This window comes from Epargyreus clarus, unplaced genomic scaffold (genome assembly GCF_041222505.1).
Source record: "Epargyreus clarus isolate Ecla_fem2 unplaced genomic scaffold, WU_Ecla_fem_2.2 ptg000016l, whole genome shotgun sequence".
NCBI classification, from domain to species: domain Eukaryota; kingdom Metazoa; phylum Arthropoda; class Insecta; order Lepidoptera; family Hesperiidae; genus Epargyreus; species Epargyreus clarus.
Window position 1 is genome coordinate 847,151 of NW_027332224.1, and position 20,451 is coordinate 867,601.

Consider the following 20,451-nt stretch of genomic DNA (forward strand, 5'->3'; position numbering starts at 1 on the left):
TGCGGCATAGCGTCTCCCAGAGTGACCAACAACAACTGTGTCGAAACATCGCAGGAATGCGCGATGCGAATCAATTCGCAAGTTCTTGCGATGCGTTGAGGGAGCTCGCAAATTTTTACGATGTGACGACGTATCGCAGTTTTGTGTACAAGCTCTAAGGTCGATTAAGTCTTTAGTATATTTTAGTAGAGTAAGATAAACACGATTATCTATTACTGTTACATTCGTACTACTTCCTTATCATGATAATGACAACCTACATTATTACTATCTTTATAAATGTAAAATAAATAACAGATTTTACGCTTAGAGTTATTTTTGTATAGTTGTTGTAAAGGAACATGGTCCATCTGATGGTAAGTGACATCTGCAATCAACCCCAAGTAAGATCAGATTCCTACTTGAGGTCGGAGATGCATCACTATCACTGAAGACTAAGCTGGAATGCCTCGGAAAAGTATAGATATACTGATAGGATTGGAGGTCCTACTCAAAGTCCGCCACAACGTTCCCACCAATGAGGACTAAGTTAGAACGTCTCATAAGTCTTTCCCCTACCATACCCTTCAAAGCAAAACAGCAACACTTTAAAGAAGTTATAAGAAAAAAATAGGTGGTGAAAAACCACAAAAGGTTCTACCACCTTTAACATTTGTAAGTAAATCTTATACCTACGCATTATTAACATTAATATATTTAAATTTCTACTGCATATGTACGTATGCAAATATATACAAAAAATCCGTAAATAAAGTTTTATATTGGCCATATAATATTTAAATAATAAAATATCGTGGTTAATTCTTGTAAACCAACTGATTATTTATGTAATATTGTAATTATAATGTAGGTATAATAAAATTAATATAATTTCACTTACCGCCAAATCGAAGCACAGATAAAAACACTATCACGCCATTACGTTATAAATAGAAGCCCGCCAAAACCCCTGCACTCGCGAAAATGAATTTATAATCTTATTTTAACGGAAAACTACACAAAATTGCTGCGTTGAAGACATATTGCGTGTTATTTTAATGTTTCTAACGTTATTAATTGTAAATCCAACCAAATGGAGTGATGGCTGAAAACGCACTGAACCGAACTGGAGCGACGTGATTTGAATGAAATAGAATGAATGACTGACAGAAATAGTCGAATAGGGAGGAATTTGGACCGAAATAGATCACGCGCTTAAAGCGCTTGAACTTTAGTATTATTACATCCAATTTCTCAAAGTTGTAAACTATTAATTTATGTTTTCCGAATTTAGAGTAGGTATGTATTGTGAATGGATAAGTGAACGGAATAACTATGAAATAGGTATTATAATAGTAGTGATATTTTATAAGTACTGAATGAATTTCTTTTAAAAAGTATTGTGAACAATATATTAATCGCACAGCAACATAAAATTATTAAAACACGTTTTTTTACTTTTTAGAAATCGTTGTACACCTACAGTTTTACTAAACACATAAAACATCCTAAATTTCTAAAATATTTACTTACGTCATAATGTTAATGTAGCATAACATAGAAATTCACACTATTTTATATGTAATTCGGTATACATAAATATAAGACATTGATAAAATTACCGATACGCTTAATAAGAAAATAAAAATACAATGCAGCGTACTTAGCACTGCAAGCGCTTAAAGGTACACTGCACTGTACAATGAGCGCGAACAAAACGGACCAATCACGTTCGCAGATTCCAATAACCATGACACAATGGTAGGGAGGACAATAGTTCTGAAATTATTACGTAATATCAGTTTTTTAGGTATTTTAATTGTATTTAAACTTGAGTGTTGGTGGTGTTTAGCTGTTTATCACGTTTGGCGGTTTATTCATGAAATTAGTTTATTGAATGAATTCGAAATTTAAACTGTAATGATACACAGATTAATAATTAATGGATATTTTTACAGATTAGTTATATTAGTACCAAACCAATAAGATATTATTGTGATTAAAAATGCCATAGATAATAAAAATATGTATTTCAAAATAAGGCGTTCTTTTTATAAAAATATAGCTAGGTTTTGAAAAGAGTATGTAGGCTGTTAAACTAGGCATACTTCCTGACACAATCAAATTATAAAGTAAAAACAATATGAATAGGTAAGCACTAAAAGAATACCGAAAATATTTCTGTTATATTCCCTTGAATTTTAAACAAACAATAAACCTGCTTAAAATACCATCTTAAGTAAAAACAAATTCCCACAAAGGGCCTTTGATAACTTCAGAATACCTCAGGAGACATCAAAACGTTGACGTCACTGGAATTATTTAATCTTTGCAACAATGGCGGTTTCCCGCCATTTTCGTCCGTGTAATTTAAAATTCTGTGTAATCTGTGCAAAGCATAAACAACTTGTTTTATTTTTTTAATTATCTATTTAAGTTGGTTTAACGCTGTAAAATATGTATAACGTGCTGCTAAAATTGTGCTGTTTAAAATTTTTAATTTTTCTGATAGAATCTAAGTGAAGATGGCCCAGATAAAAAGAAAATAAGGCGTAATAGACTACGGTTATAATAAACAATTTAATTGTGATTTTAATTAATTAAATATACTTTTGTGCTCGTTATATTTTGTTCAACACATTCCCAAGTCCTTTAAGTCATTAATTCATCATTGTCCCGCTGTTAAACCATAATAGTACTACGCTAGTCAAATGTGGATTAAAAAACTCTCCACACAGCAAACACCTTTGGATAATTTTCAGGCCTTTATCTACACTAATATTATAAAAAGGAAAACTTTGTTTATTTGTTTGGTTGTAATGAATAGGCTCAAAAACTACTGGACCGATTTTAAAAATTCTTTCACCATTCGAAAGCTACATTATCCACGAGTAACATAGGCTATATTTTATATGAAATATATTTGATAAATAGATTTTGAGGCGGTACAAAGTTTGCCGGGTCAGCTAGTCTTTCATATTTTTTATGATGCTTTTCTTTGCATCAAATGAAGAGATCAGTTACTTTTAAACCATTAAATATTTTTCATTATTTTTATTAAAAATGAAAATTCAATACTCTATACATAGATAAGTATAGATATCTCACCGCCTTGTAATTGAAGGAAGCTATTAAATAGCTGACAATGTGTCAGCTATGTACTGGCTGTCATGGTGAAATTTCCGCGGAACAATGCCGACATGTGCAGTTAAGTGGTGTAAAAACACGAAATCGAAAAAAAGTACGGAGAAATATCGTTTCATTCGTAAATGCTCTAAAAACTATATTTTTTATATTTCTCAAACACGAAGATAGATGACAGTGAACTGTCAAAACTGGTTACATTTTCGTCTTAGGAGTGAGTAATTTTTACTAATTTTGACTTTATACTATAATTTTGACTTTATACCCAATTAAGCCAGCCAACAAATATTCTAGCTTTATTTCTAATTGTAAACTAAATGTGTGACATACAAAAAAGTATGTAAGTACTGGCACATAAAACTCATTGCAATAAGAAGTTATAAAAATAAAAAAGGATACTTGGGCAACTCTTTCTAAACTTCACGGACATAGGAAAACACTTAAATGTTTCTAAAACATTAAAAACTTTTTGCAACAGGCCACACTGCTTCGGGCGATTTGCTCTTTTTAGCGGTTTATAGTCTTTTAACTTTACCGATTTTTGATGTTTTTCCGGTTTCGGGAATATGGAAGATGGAAATCTACAGAAATATAGTATTTTTATATATGAAAGTAGTTTTGAAGGTGGTGAAACTTTCTGTGGTTTTACTAGTAGTATAAGTATCCTTTCAAAGAACTAAGTTGGAACGCCTCGTAAGTGTCACTCCCTTTCTATAATCTCCAAACCAGAACACAGAAGCGCTACACTACTGTTATATGATAGAAATGGGTGTGACAGTAGTACCTTCCTCCAAATGGAACTATGCAAGATATTTACTACATTCTCCTTCACATAATAATTGTTCGGTCTATAAGTGTAACATCACTATGACACACACAATTAAAAAAAAACTTTAAAATAAGACAGATTCATAATTGCTATTTCTATTAAAAATATGTACAATAATAATTGTCTAGGCATTCTTTAATTACTGCACAACAAAGAGTTTTCTATCCATTGTAATGTCGGCGAAAAACCCGGCATTTAAATAAAAAGTATTAAGAAAAATCTGCTTTAAAAACCGCTCTTTTGCTTAAATGCAACGTGGCCTACATTCGAACAATGCTTCGGTATGATCTCTTAGCGCGATGCTCTTTCGTACGTCTATAAGCTATGCTAGCCTAGTACTTTGATGTTCATATTTATCTGAAAATGGGCACTTTTTATCCGAAAATGGATTAAACTGGGGATTCGTTGTAATATTTCGGCAAAAATGATTTTTTACAACCATTCTTCTATTTCTGAAAGATTTTTATTATAGAAGTAGCAAACGAGCCGGCAGTCCATCATGGTAGGTGGCTACTGCCGCCCATGGACATCTGTAATCAACCCTAGATAGGATTAGATATTCCTACTTGAGATCGGCCACGAAGACGTCGCTGCCGCTGAGGAATAAGCTGGAACGCCTCGGAAAAGAATGTCTCCCTTACCACACATTTCAAACCAGAACACAGCAGTGCTTAACACTGCTGTTATTAGGCAGAAAGTGTGTCGATGGTGCCGAACCACAAAGTGTTCTCTTCCTATTTATATTCAATCAGACAAATCGCGAAACAAGGTTAGTATTATTGTAATGTTTCGTTACCTTTGTAATTACATCAGGTTGTAATGTTTATTGTAACGTTTATTTCCGAGGTGTTAATGAAAGTAATGAAAGTGTTTAACATTTATGAGATCCTGGTAGGAAGCGTATAGAATACAATCAAATTATATGTTTATTATTCGACCTCGAAGTCATCACCGCTACACCTATTTCCGCCTTGTATAGTCCGCGCCAAACTGCCAGTCCGCTCTGAAGTTGTTGCGAGCAGGTGTAGTCATACAATTTATCACAGACCTGTATTTTGTATTCAAATAGGTCTGTGCAATTTACTATGGCGCGCGATTCATTTCTATATTCAGAGCGGACTAGCAGTTTTACGCGGACTATAACAGCAGTCCAGCATCTAATCTTACATTTGCCTAAAAAGAGCCTGTTTGTCTAAATATTACTTTAATGTGTCTAAAAGACTTGTCAAATACACACTCTTGCACCATATTTACAATCAAAAATTAAAACGAACGCAGCCCTTCCTAAAAATTTGTAGCATTCGCGATATAAAATCAAGTTTAATATTTTCGAAGTCTCCACAGCAGTGCTTGAAAGTGCTTGAAGCGCTTGAAAGCGCTTGAAACGCTAACGCTGCTTCAAGCGCTCTTAGTGATACTTGTAACTATATTTTTGAATAAAATTTCATATTTTCACTTCGATTTTTCGTGTTGTCATATATAAAATATGTCAATATGTTCCAATTCTTCTTTGCGTATTATTTATCCTGTGAATCAGTCTAAAATTCTAGCAGGAACAGGATAAAAATGATATAAAAACAATCTTATTTACAATGGGAACGTTATATAAAAATTTCAAGTCAATCCATCGAGTATTTTAAATTTTTTGAGTTTTGTGGACACAAACATACTAAAGATAAGTTTTTTATATATTAATATGTTCATATTGAAGCTATTTAATTTATTTAACAGCAAATACTTCATTTTTATTTTTTATTTTTATTTAATGTGTTCTTATTTGAAGGGTGTGGTAATATGAGGCGTTCCTTAGTCTTCAGAGGTTGCAAACAGTAGTCGATTTCAGATTAGACTGTAATCCTATCTAGGGTTGATTAAACGACAATAGTATTAAAAAAATCAAAATAAACACATTTTTATCATCCTATAAAAGTTATTACCCAAATTTGAAAACCAAAGCGAAATAAAGCTCGAATCTAAATATAGTTTTCGAAATAAAACTAAAAATTGCGCCGGGTAGAAGCTTATTTGAATAGTTTTTAGCAAAGCCAGCTCGAAAGTGCTTGAAGTTGCAACTCCACTTGACAGTGCTTGGTCCGGCATTTTCGGGTTAAAACTTTATTTCAATAAAATATTAATAAGTAGCAAACGGTTAAGTTTGCGAAATTTATTTTGAAAGTAGAAACTGAATTTTTATTCTCCCTGTTTTGGCTCTTTAAAAAGTTTGCCCTTATTAATTTCAGGATTTTAATTTTAGAAAAGAACCCTAAATTTACGGGGTTCCATTTCGGACTCCAATAATAATTTTTGACAACTGTATTAGGTTTTATTTTTGTTACTTGTCTGTATTTATAAATATAGACAAGATTTCTTTATATTTTAAAATTTATGTCAAAACTATTTATATCAAATAACTATTATATTAACTAATAATCTATATATTATAAGTTAATATAATATTTTATATTATAGAAACAAAAAACCCGATAACCACAAAATAATTATATGAAAAGTGACGTAATGTGCACTATGCCACTCCTCCCTAAAGATCTCCTTTCTAAAGACCTCTAAAACTTAAACATTTATTTAATAAACTTTCCCACAAATTGTGGAGATTACAAAACCTGGCAATATCCGTTATTACACTATTACGGTATTCACGTTGATTGGTTTTGCAATATGCGTGCAGTGTTGCCAGGTACGGTCAAAGCCGTCTTGCAACTAATATGTTGAGAATTTAATCACAAGACAGAGATTATAAACGGAACAAGAAGATTAATCGATAGACATTGCAGAATTTGTCAAAGGATACCAATATCCAATATACTCGTAACAGCTTTGTTGCACACTTTTAGGGGTACACAAAGGGTTGTAAGGGAATCTTATTATTAAGGCTTTGCTGTCCGTCTGTCACAGGATCTTGAAGCGTAATAGATAGACACTTAAAATTATTATGTAGTGTCTATAACAGTGGCTGCTATAACAACAATTAATCTACACTAATATTATAAAGAGGAAAACTTTGTTTGTTTGCTTGTAATGAATAGGCTCAAAAACTATTGGACCGATTTTAAAAATTCTTTCACCATTAGAAAGCTACATTATCCACGAGTAACATCATAGGCTATATTTTATATGAAATATATTTGATAAATAAATTTTGAGGCGGTACAAAGTTTGCCGGGTCAGCTAGTATTAAATAGAGAAGAACTTTGAAATAAATGGGATTCGCTATATAAGAAACCGCTATTTTCCGGCGTTTTTCGTTTTATCTATTGAACCGTTATAAGGAGACAGTTCAGATTTTCACAATGCACTTCTATGGTTGCTTTGATAACAAATACTAAAATTAAAACATAATCGTCATCAACCCATTACTGTCCCACTGCTGGGCACGGGTCTCCTCTCAGAATGAGGATTAGGCCATAGTCCACCGCGCTGGACAAGTGCGTATTGGTAGACTTGACATACCTTAGAGAACTTTGTATAAATCTCTCAGATATGCAGGTTTCCTCACGATGTTTTCCTTCATCGTTAAATCAAGTGATAATTACTTTCTAAGACCTAACTTATGAATCAGACTTGCTTGGATATTGAATCTAGAACCTATCGATTGAGAGGCTTCAGCCAATAGCCTAGATTGTCATGATCGTTTGCTATTTTTAATATCTTATATATAAAATTCTTGTGTCACAATGTTAGTTACCGTACTCCTCCGAAACGGCTTTACCGAGTTTCACCAAATTTTATATGCATATTCAGTAGGTCTGAGAATCGGCTATCTATTTTTCATACGTAAATGACAAGGGTTGTTCACCCTTAACATTTTTTTATTTATTGCAACACAACGTTTGCCGGGTCAGCTAGTACATAAAGTAATGATGTAATGCTATACCTTTTGCATAGATTAGTTAAAATTACTCACTCCTAACAAGAAAATGTACCCAGTTTTGAGAATTGAAATAGTTGCGTAAAAAAGTTTTGCCACGTCTCCGTGCTAAAATGTCCCTAAAATATTTGAATTAATTATTTATCTTTTATGTAAATTACGCAGTATTAGTTATTTATTCGTAATTTTTCTCTAAAAATGTTTTTATTTGTCAAGAATTCAAAAAAAGAACTTACTAATAAGCCGTTTGTGGCTTCATTCAATTTCAAGGCGGCGAAGTATCTTTACTAATCTATGATATGGCAACACAACGTTTGCGGCGTCAGCTAGTACATAAAGTAATGATGTAATTCTATACCTTTTGTTTATCTTTCTAAAACACCTTTCAAAGTGGGTAACCCGGGGTAAAACATACGATAAAACGTAATCTTCCGGTACGGTTATTACGGTCCAGATGTACGGATTAACCGGATGGGGTAATTGGTTATGTTACATTTAATCTACCAATGAGGGTAGAACAGTTAAGATAAGCTTCTTTATGTTAAATGTTAAGTAGGTATTACTGACAAGGGTTGGAACATTTAAACTCAGATATTTTTCGAGGCGTTCCAGCTTAGCTTTGGCTGACCTCAGAAATCTGACCCGAGGACTAAGTTGGAAGATCTCGGAAAAGTATGTCTCTCTTACCACACTCTTCAAACCAGAACACAGCGCTTAACACTGTTGTTATGACAGAAATAGGTGTGGCGGTGGTGCCGCCGGAGTCGAACCACAAAGGTTCTACTAAGAGGAAATTTAATACAAACAGCAAAACAATGAAGTGTGAAAACTGTTTTGAAAATGGACAAATTCCGGATATGTTTTAACCGGATGCCGCAATGTTAGAGATTTCGCCCCAAAACGATAATGTTAGGGGTTGGTTAGGGGTTGAAATTGTAGGTATGTACAGATTTTACTAAAGTTAATGTTAATTAAGATGTAAGTACATTTTATTTAAAAAGGTAACTTTACAATCTCTATCTCTTGAACCGTAATAGATAGACACTTGAAATTTTAACAAAGTATGTATAATAGTGGCTGCTATAACAAAAAATACTAAAAGTAAAACAAGCTTGAAAATAAACGGTGGTCACCATATAAAAATGCCGTTTTTTTGGCGTCTTTTGGTACATCCATTGAATAGCCATGATAAAAAATACTAAAATTGAAATAAAAATTGAAGGTACGGAAAACTCCGTATGAGAACTCTACTCGCACACACAATTATTTTTATTTTGTCACTTATGGAAATGTTTATAAAAGTTTTTATTAACTCGATCTACATTTTAAAACATTAAATTTACGCTTTCCTTTTTTGTACTTTGTTTCTTTTCTTATACCAATAAATTAAGGTTTAAAAAAATCATCCCTTAAGGGCTAAACTCGTCTTTGATGATTTGAATTATATTTTGTATTCTATTAGTTCTAAAAATGTATTTAAATTTGTTTCAATAGAAAATATTTATAAACCCAGTAATTTTCAGTATACCCAGTAAATTTCTGGCTGCAAAATTGTCGAATATATTTAAAAATGTACCGTACATTATAACAGGTTTATACATCATAACCGGTTATGGACGAAAGAACACGGGTACTTACCTATCCGGATATCCGGGCGGGTACCTGAAACAGAAATATTTTATGAGTACACTTATGACGGACCGTACGTAGGCACTTAGTTTTAAAATTATGATATAATTAATGAAAATGAATGTCGTTTTTATATATTTCGATTTTGAAAAATTCATTTTTTACCACGCTTTTATTAGTTTGCCCTGTATGTATGTAACGGAATCTTTGAACTCGATTTTTACCCACTTTGAACGGTCCGATTAATTTAAAATTTTGAACAATTATCAAGAACCGATAACAATACACGATTTTAATAATTTTATCCCATTCTCCTCATCAGGATCGTCAGGAATCAGTATTAACGAGTTTGCTTGTGCGATTTTTTTATAATTATATTATTTTTAGATTCATTAATTGCAACTCTTTTTAAGTCCTACTGCTTGGTTCGCGTCTCTTCTTACTTAGGTATGATTATGGCCCTACAGCCTTATGGCGGGCGATCAGCGTTTGATTTTTTTTTGTAATATAGGAGTAGTAGACGAGAATACAGTCCACCTGATGGTAAGTGGCTACTGCCGCCCATGGACATCTGTAATCAACCCCAGATGGGATTACATATTCCTACCTGAGGTCGGCTTGACTTGTCAGTTTTAAACAGGGTACAGGTTTTTTTAATAAGTAGCAAACGATCTTGCAGTCCACCTGCTACACCAAATAGAACAGGTTCTATCTGTAGCTGGTCATAAATATGTTAAGTTGCCACTCTTGAGGATTAAGATGGTCACCTCACATGTAGGTATAGTCCGCGTAAAACTGCTAGTCCGCTCTGAATATAGAAATGAATCGCATCGCCATAGCAAATTGTATGACTACACCTGCTCAACAACTTCAGAGCGGACTAGCAGTTTGGTGCGGACTATAAGTCAGTCATCCATCAGAAAGCAGAACTGTTTCACGCTAAAAATAGGTGATTCTATTTTTAATGTTCAGATTTTTAATCACCAGAATATCGATAATACACCTAGCGACCTCTACAGCATAACAGTGGAACCAATTAAAACTGAAAAATGCGGGAAAAGTCGGAAAATTATAAATATCTAAACTAAAGCACTTCACTGTATCAAGTTGAAAACTCCGCGAGTTTAAATTGATTTTTGAAAAACTGTCGCCAATTACTGTGAGTAATGGAAGTTGGTTAATTAGTGAAAATTTTCAATGGTTTTGAAATCGTTCTGATTTATAAATTGTTGGCAATTCCCGACTCAGTTTCCAGTTTATTGCAGTTCGATCGAGTTCTCAGTTAAGGCTCAATAAAATTTTGAGTCGTAATTGGTTTACTGGGTGCTTTGTATAGTTGACAACTTTAATTAATAATTATGTGACGTTATTTCATTGCCCTTACAAACTAACGCCATCTGTTGGCGAGTAGCTGTAGTTATGTTATCTGTTAGAATTTTCATAATATATAAACATATTATAATGTTTTCTGGATATAATGCTTATTCTTTCAGAGTATTGTGTTAGTTATTTCCATAATCTTATATTAAGAAACATCTTTATTCGATAATCAAATAATTTGAACAGGAGAATTGCATATACGTATTGAATATAACAAGTCGCCAAAATATACAGGGTGAATTTTTAAAACGGGCCTTCAAGGCCAAATCGGAAACTATAAGGATTAGCAAAAAATGCTGAAAGGAGTTACGAGGCCGATTTTGATAAAAACTAAATCTGCATCATTACTTTTTTAAAATAACTTTTTCCCTAACCGGGAATCGAACGAGTTCATTTTGAAAGATAGATTAGATTTAGATAGATTATATTAGATTAGATAGATTGAAAGATATTCCTACCTGAGGTCAGCCACAGATGCGTCGCTACCCCTGAGGTCTAAGCTGGAACGCCTCGGAAAAGTATGTCTCCCTTACCACACCCTTTAAACCGGAACACAGCAGCGCCTAACACTGCTGTTATTAGGTAGAAATAGGTGTGGCGGTGGTGCCGCCGGAGTCGAACCACAAAAGGTTCTACCACCTTCAAAAGGGTTCTACAACCTTCCAAGTTTACCTTTATTACATATTTATTGATTATAGGTTCACCAACGTAGCGTACACGTATATAAATTATATTGCAAGAATTGATATACACATATTGTGTACACACAATTACAGGTGAACAGGCATTATCAGTGTTATTATTTATTAAATAATAAATAAATAATCTATATACATATATAAAATTCAATTGCTGTCTGGCGAAAACTCGAGAACGGCTGGACCGATTTGGCTAAGTTTAGAATAATTTGTGGAAGTCCTGGGAAGGTATAAAAGGAGTAAATATGAAATATATTTCATAAATAGATTCTGAGGCGGTACAAAGTTAGCTGGGTCAGCTAGTAAACGATAATTATATTTAAAGAAAGCACTAACATTTGTAATTAAGTTTTCCACAATATGTTCTAGAATTTCGACGCTTGTATCAACTGGGGGCGTAGCTCAGATGGTAGAGCGCTCGCTTAGCATGCGAGAGGTACCGGGATCGATACCCGGCGCCTCCATTGTGGTTACATTCGAGCCTTTTTGAATTTAAATTATTCAAAATGTTTCGGACGACAAATATTTAATAGAATTAATTGCCTTTTTAAAATTATCAAATAGTCTATAATATATATTTTTAATCAATTTTTCTTTTAACGCACCTTACCGCAGTATTGTATTTAAAAAATGAAGAAGAATCGTAATTTTAAAAGTATAAATTTATTATAAGAAATTGTTTTCTTATAATAAATTTATAAAATTGTCATAATAGAAATTATAAGATCCGCAGGTAATTTAATAATATTAAATATTAACAAAAAATATTGTAGACGTCACTATGTACAATGAATCCTAAATATATAATAATTTGTACATAATATATAATAGTACTATTATACCAGTATCAGCCAATTATGTAATTAAAATTATTTTAATATTTATTAGTAAATTATAAACGAATTCATTAAATTATATAAAACTATTTTCATTATTTATAGAAATACAATTTGAGTTTTTTAAGTTGAATATTATTTTTTCTTACGGGATTATAACTTATCTATTTAATACATCTATTCGATACTAGATGGCGTTACCTTATACTTAACCTAATATTGTATTATGACTTTCTTCAATTTCACGCAAAGTTACTTAAAAATTCTTGTCAGGAATGCTTTATAAGCCAGTTTTTATAGACGCCCATCAACGCTTATTCTGATTTCCTTTGTTTCTATCCCAAGAGTTTTATTTCGTAAATTCTTAATTTAATTTTCTCTTATGAATTCCTTATTCTTATGAGTAATGAGCTGTGCCTGCGACTTCGCGTGGATTTAGAATAACGTCAGTTGTACAGCGCCATCTATTAAACGCAATGGTAAACTGAATTTCCTCATACACGTCGTGCGAAAAAATACTTTTGACTTTAAATTGTAATAACTTTTGATAGAAAGGATCGATTTCAATGAAATAAAGACTAAATGTTAAGTCAAGATACAGACTACAAATATATTACTAATCCAATGAATACAATTTAGTAGTTTCGGTCTGATGCGATTTCAAATACAGATAATTTAACGTATTTTCAGTTCTTATTTTTTTCAATTATATTCGATTTACAGACACGCGAATTACATTTTTGCTATATATATTTTTTATATTATAGGAGTGGCAGACGAGCATGTACTCCACCTGATGGTAAGTGGTTATTGCTGCCCATGGACATCTATAATCAACCCATAGGCTTAGATATTCCTACCTAAGGTCGGCCTCAGATGCGCTACCCCTGAGGACTAAGCTGGAAGGCCTCGGAAAAGTCTGTCTCCTTTACCACACCCTTAAACCACACAGCAGCAACACTGCTGTGTTCTGTTTTTGTAAATTCTTATGCGTGATTGCAGCATAAAATAATACTGTTTCAGTTATATTTTTAGCAATACTGTTTGTTCAACGTTCCGTGCTCCCAAAATGAATGTTTCGTAGCTCATTTCGCTTATTGCATCCATTATGAAAACCGCGTAGCGAATGATTTCCAACGTTTTAAGTACGTGTTGATTGGTTTAAGCTTTTAATTTGATTTTAAAGAATTGTTGTAATGTATTAATTAATTTGATGATATTTTCGGGCAATATTGCTTTTGTAACGGTTGCTTATTAAATTATGTATGATTATTATTTCTTTTATAAAACACCTATTGTATTACAATTGTAATATTATTCTGAATAATTAACCGTAATATTTTTTTTTTTTATTATAGGAGGAGCAGACGAGCATGCAGTCCACCTGATGGTAAGTGGCTACTGCCGCCCATGGACATCTGTAATCAACCCCAGATAGGATTAGATATTCCTACCTGAGGTCAGCCACAGATGCGCTGCTACCCCTGAGGACTCGGAAATGTCTGTCTCCCTTACCACACCCTTCAAACCGGAACACAGCAGCGCCTAACACTGCTGTTATTAGGTAGAAATAGGTGTGGCGGTGGTGCCGCCGGAGTCGAACCACAAAGGGTTCTACCACCTTCAAATATGGACAACTACTAGTCATTTTATACCGTATTTCTAGTTATTTTAAGCAGATGATGGTTTGAATCATGTAATCAATTATTATTTTGAAGCTGGAAGAAGTATGAGAAAAAACATGTTAATGTAAAGTCTTAATTTACAACTGGCCTCCATAGATAAGTAAAGATTACTCACTCCTAACAAGAAAATGTACCCAGTTTTGACAATTGAAATTGTCACTGTCATCTGTTTTCGTGTTTGAAAAATATTAAAAAAAATGTAGTTTTTATATCATTTACGAATGAAACGATATTTCCCGCACTTTTTTTCCGATTTAATATTTTTGCACCACTTAACTTCACATGTCACATTGTTCCGCGTAAATTAAACCATGGCAGCCATTAAATGGCTGACACATCTGTCAGCTGTTTAAGCCATTTAATGGCTTCCTTCAATTACTAGGCGGTGAGATATCTACACTTATCTATGACGGGCTCAATAATATTATTTTTTAGCAAAAGTGTAACAACATTTCAAATTTCTTTTGTATGCATCAGAACCCGTCATTAATGAGTGATGAGTAAGTGAATCTGTCTAATTTGGTCCGTAAAATGTGAAATATCGATCATTGTCAGTGAAAACATTGGATAGATAGATTATTACTAACGGGCGTAGATCTACATCTAACTTTAGTAGTGTTGTTGAAGTCTGTAATTTTATTAACATCCAGCAGTCGACCTTAAAACGCTGATGGATGGATTGAGTATGTAAATTTGGTATAGACATGTGACATTTGCCTAACTTTACATTTTAATACAAATACATACTTAGTTTAAATACTTTAAATATGCCAAAAATGTATTAACCTTATCAAAACTAAATATAAAACAGAAAAAAGTTGAATAACTTTTTATTTACGTATCATATCCATAGATTAGTAAAGATTACTCACTCCTGACAAGAAAATGTACCCAGTTTTGAGAATTGAAATAGTTGCGTAAAAAAGTTTTGCCACGTCTCCGTGCTAAAATGTCCCTAAAATATTTGAAATAATTATGTATTTATTATGTAAATTACGCAGTATTAGTTATTAACTCGTAAATTTTCTCTAAAAATGTTTTTATTTGTCAAGAATTAAAAAAAAAACTTACTAATAAGCCGTTTGTGGCTTCATTCAATTTCAAGGCGGCGTAGTATCTTTACTAATATATGCCTTCATTGTATAAAATTAATAAAGGCTATTGACTCCCTATTGAGTTTCGGCGCCAAATCTGACATTTGACGCTCGGAAATGTCATTACCTTTCAAAATGGCGCGGTATTCAACGACAATTACAACAGATTACGTAATGACCCCTTTTTGCTTTTTTTAAATGGGTGGGTTTGATATGATTTGCTTTTTATATTTGATAATTTTTTAGGCTAAATATAGACAAGTATAATAAGGCTAAAAACATAGATATCTCACCGCCTTGTAATTGAAGGAAGCCATTAAATGACTTATACAGCTGACAATTCTGTCAGTCGTTTAACGGCTGTAATGGTGTAATTTACGCGGAATGATGCCGACATGCGCAGTTAAGACATCGAAGAAAAAGTGCGAAGAAATATCGTTTCATTCGTAAACGATCTAAAAACTTCATTTTTTAAATATTTTTCAAACACGATAATACTTGATGGTGACAATTGTCAAAAGGTTATATTTTCTTGTTAGGAGCGAGTAATCTTTACTAATCTATGGCTAAAAATGGAAGGCTTATAAGTGTAGCTTACGCAGCTGGGATAGTTTCAAATGCATTGTATAAAAAATATATATACGGTTGAATTGAGAAACTTCCTCCTTTTTAAAGTCGGTTAAAAATGACAGATGATGAAATTAAAAAAATCTGCAATTAATTTTGTGTTACCGTTAATTATAATTAAGCAGAGCAACCAATAATTCTTTCAAATAAAAAACGCAACCAGAAATAATCGTTCAAAAAATTTTCCAAATCTCATATGAAATATTTAAAGTATTTCTTAAAATTGATTATAAGTTATTTAAATATGTGTCAAAACTTGAAACGCTGACTATTGTCACATTCTAGTTTAAACAAAACCTTTAAAATATAGCAACCCTTAAAATAATTTAACATTAGCTACCCATCTCCAGATTAGAGGTTAATATTAAGGGTAGAGAACAAAGCCTTCATTCCATATCTATTTATTATGTTTTTGACATCAAAGCCAACTGAAAACCACAATCTGAGTACTAAGCTTAGTAGACAATGTAAAGTTTAATCTTCACTACCCAAACTGAAGTTTAGCAACTTTGCCGACGTTCTATGCCATATTTTGGCATAAATTCAAAATACTGTTTCAACTATGCGGGGTGGAGTCGAACTATTTTAGTAACAGCGCCATCTAGCGTCGAGTAGCGAATTTATCGTCGATCCGATCATGTCGCAACTAATTCTGAAAGATTCCACTGTCTCAGTGATATTTTCGGGTAAGAATGAATAGAATTTGGGCTGCAGTTTCCTAATGAATTTCGGTCGTAAATATAACAATTTGGCAGTTTGCAAATTGCGAGTGCATACTTCAAAATTCCCGAAACAGTTTAAAGTAAAGGAGATTCCTCAATAAGGAATTCTTAGCGTTGCAAGTCTCGTGTAAGATCATAGACTAATAATAAATGCAATAAGCTGGTCAACCTTTTTTCTTGTTTTGTCTTTTCTACTAGTAGAAAATATAAAAAGTGTTGAAAATTTGTAAAACAATGAAAAAATAACTTGGGAAAATTTGTATTCTTATAACAGTATGTAACAACATACCTAGTTTAGGTAAATTGTTGTCCAAAAATAGATATTATAACGTGTTTTATTATAAAAATCAGATCGAAATCGAAATTTAGACGAATCCAACGACATTTAATATTATGTTAAAATTCAAGTCATTTGGGTCGTATGGTATGCTAAAGAATAAAATATACTTACTTCTACAGTCGGGTAAAATCTATCTATAGTAATAACTTAACTTATTTAATAAAATAAATAAAAATACCTATAAAACACCAAAACAATAATAAACTATATTTTTACTACCGAAAAAATGTCTATGGTTTTACAGATCAAAAACATCGTAACCGTAGCTATATCCGTTGACATTTTATACAAAAATTGTCTATGGTTTCACGCGTAACACGTCAAAAACATCGAAACCGAGCTATAACTATAGATACCTATCTGTTGACATTTGAAAATGGCACGGCAATAAGCAAAGGTGAAAATCAAAATGGCGGTGCATAATGCCGCGCTTTTCAGACTGTACGCTTCGTTGAGGAGGGTATAGCTCGGATAGTTTTTTAATTTAAAACCACCCCTTCGTGATTTTACTCTCCAACGATATTTCGAAGGGATTGTACAATTCAAATATTGTGCTTGCAACTTTAGTTATAATTATTTTGGTACAATCAAATTATTTTGTAAAAAAAATATATTGGAAAAATACATACAGTTTAACCTTTGATAAGTAAACTAGAAAAATACCGGCTTGAGATTGAATGAAGCCAAAAAAGGATGATTTTATGATTTATTTCAATTCTTGAAAAATAAAAAACATTTTTAGAGAAAATTTACGTATAAATAAGTAAGTATTTCAAACTTTTCAGGGACATTTTAGAACGCCGACGTGGTTACACTTTATTTACGCAACAATTTCAATTCTCACAATTAGAAAATCTCGGAATCCATTCAAACACATTTTTTGAAATAAAAAATAAATTTTAATTAGTAGCGTTATTAACTTCCAATAAATAATTAAAAAAGGCGGCCTTTATATGCTTCGCAGAACAAAAGGATTTACAGGATAATGTGCAAAAATAAATCCTCAAGCCAAAAATTATAATTAAAAAACGTCATTAAAATAGGACAAAAAGAAAAATTGAAATCGGCGCCATTTTGAATCAAATTATGCGAATCAGTGGCAAAATGGCTGCGCTAACAAAAAAACCGTTTAATAGGTTTGCCACTCAAAAATTCATTAGGCACAAACAAATAAAGAGAAAGTAATTAATACTATGGCGAGGGTTTTTTGTTAGATAAATACGGTAGCCACTTAACCTACTATTGTTTTGTTTTGCCCTCTGTGGGAGTCTTTTATTAAAATTATTATTTAATTGTGCAACGGACATGTTTTGTCCCTTCAAGTCCCTTATATATTGGATTGCAGTGGTCAATTTTTAGCAAATTTTATGAGCAAATCATGTGAGGTCTTTGTTGTTGAGGCACTTAGTCTTGAAAAACAAATATTGTTTAACGACACATAACCTAGATTCAACCATTTTAAAAGTTGAAGTTGAAGTTGAGAACTACTAGACAGAGCTACCTATTATTGACATTGGCTATAATATATTTCCTTCATAATTATTGCGCTTAATATTAGTTTTAATAAACATTTACTTTTGAAAATTATTAGGGCGAGCGAAGCGAGTCCTCTATAATTCGAAAATCTTGCAAGCTTTCCATCCCTTTTTTGAAAAAACTACAGGGCTTATAAATTTGAAACTTAACATAGTTACTTAAGGTCTTGTCTAGATTGGACCAACACGATTGAATTAAGGTTTTGTACACCAAAAAAAAAACACTTTTGTATCAAATGTAAAGTTAGTGTAACATTGATGGCTGTATGACTTGGATTATTTTCGTTTAAATAATGGCAGAATAAAAAAAAACGTCATGGTGAACGTCATGCGTTGCAGACATTCACAATAGCTTATACCTATATATACATAATTTGTTTTTAAAAACCAAATGCAATGATTTAATAAGTATAACAGAGTTTAAATTTAAGAGTAAAAAGATACCAAGGATATCTCGCAAAAAAAAAATACAATCCCAAAAAAAAGAAACTAATGTAAGTTATCCACCACAAGCATTTAAAGTGGTTCTGGATCAAAGGTAGCTTTGCTTTTCATACGAGTAGGTCTTCTGATAAAAGGTAGATTTAATAATTTATTGTTAATTAATAAGTGACCACACCATCTTCGCTAATATGGGATCTTAATCTGAATATACCTACCTGAATATACGGGAGCTCTTGTGAAGCTGAGCTTTTTGCTAGTTTAGCGATCTCTCATTTTATAAATAACATAATTTACGCTGATTATTATATATAACCTATGTATGTTCTGCGGTATTCTTCGATTATATTATCTATGGTTTGAAGTATTCTTTTTTTATTCCTTTATTTCGATAGATGGCGTTAAATACAAAAATACTATGACGATGGACTTTTATGCTCAACGTAGCATGACATTCCCTTTTCTTCAACAATTTTGGAAAATACAATAATTCATTTATCGAGGACTACAAATAAACCATGAATCAGCAAAAGGAAATAATTTTTCAAGCAATCGTTTATACATTTAACCATTTTGACATTAAAAATGGCGGGAGAATAATCACAGATTCCAAATACACGAATCAATCATTCCACAACGGTTTATTATCTGTGGCGTAGATAATAAATGTTGGTACAGATAATAAATAATGAAAACAGTTAATCATTTTTGAGATAGGTACAGAATTGAGAAGGAAAATTTTACAATAGATAAAGAAATTATATTGGAACGAAAAAATCAACCGGCAAACGTTGCCGTATAAATAAAAAAATGTTAAGGGTGAAAATTCCTTATCATTTAGGGATATGAAAAATAGATAGCAGCCGATTCTCAGACCTACTGAATATGCATGCAAAATTTGGTGAAAATCGGTAAAGCCGTTTCGGTGGAGTACAGTAACTAACATTGTGACACGAGAATTTTATATACGAGTTTAAATTTCACAAAAATAAATACTTTTATTTTTCTCAAAATTTGTAGAGGATTTTTATGATTTTTTTGGTATTAAATACTATTAATAATTTTATAATATCGTTTCATATTTTTCATAATAGCGTTATTATTTTCGTTCAGATAAATCAGCCCCTGCATCCCTCTCAACAAAGGGTAGCTACCCTCACCTATTAACGATTTCCGAAGCACTTGGGGTGATTTCGCGTCCACAAATAATCTACTTAATAAAAGTGACAGACAGACAGACACACGATATATAAATATAGAATATATATTGGACACTTTTTATAAGAAGTAGCAAGCGAGCATGCAGTCCACCTCCGAAGGTGGTAGAACCCTTTGTGGTTCGACTCCGGCGGCACCACCGCCACACCTATTTCTGCCTAATAACAACAGTGTTAGGCGCTGATGTGTGGTTTGAAGGGTGTGGTAAGGGAGACAGACTTTTCCGAGGCGTTCCAGCTTAGTCCTCAGGGTTAGCGGCGCATCTGTGGCCGACCTCAGGTAGGAATACCTAATCCTATCTGGAGTTGATTACAGATGTCCATGGGCGGCAGTAGCCACTTACCATCAGGTGGACTGCATGCTCGTCTGCTACTCCTATATTATAAAAAAACAAAAGTAAAAAGTTGT

The 20,451-nt window shown here is 32.6% G+C and overlaps 1 long non-coding RNA gene and 1 other non-coding gene across 2 annotated transcripts in view; one reads left to right on the top strand and one right to left on the bottom strand.

Annotated features, from left to right (window-relative positions):
* The window catches only part of LOC140748639 (uncharacterized), an 82,419-nt gene that overhangs the window by 49,855 nt on the left and 12,113 nt on the right, over window positions 1-20,451 (bottom strand). Inside the window, exon 2 of the long non-coding RNA XR_012102962.1 lies at window positions 9,477-9,500. This is a non-coding gene — a long non-coding RNA (uncharacterized LOC140748639). The remainder of the gene's footprint in view (window positions 1-9,476; window positions 9,501-20,451) is intronic.
* TRNAA-AGC (transfer RNA alanine (anticodon AGC)) lies at window positions 11,937-12,009 on the top strand. Its single transcript has one exon. It is a non-coding gene; the product is annotated as a tRNA-Ala (tRNA).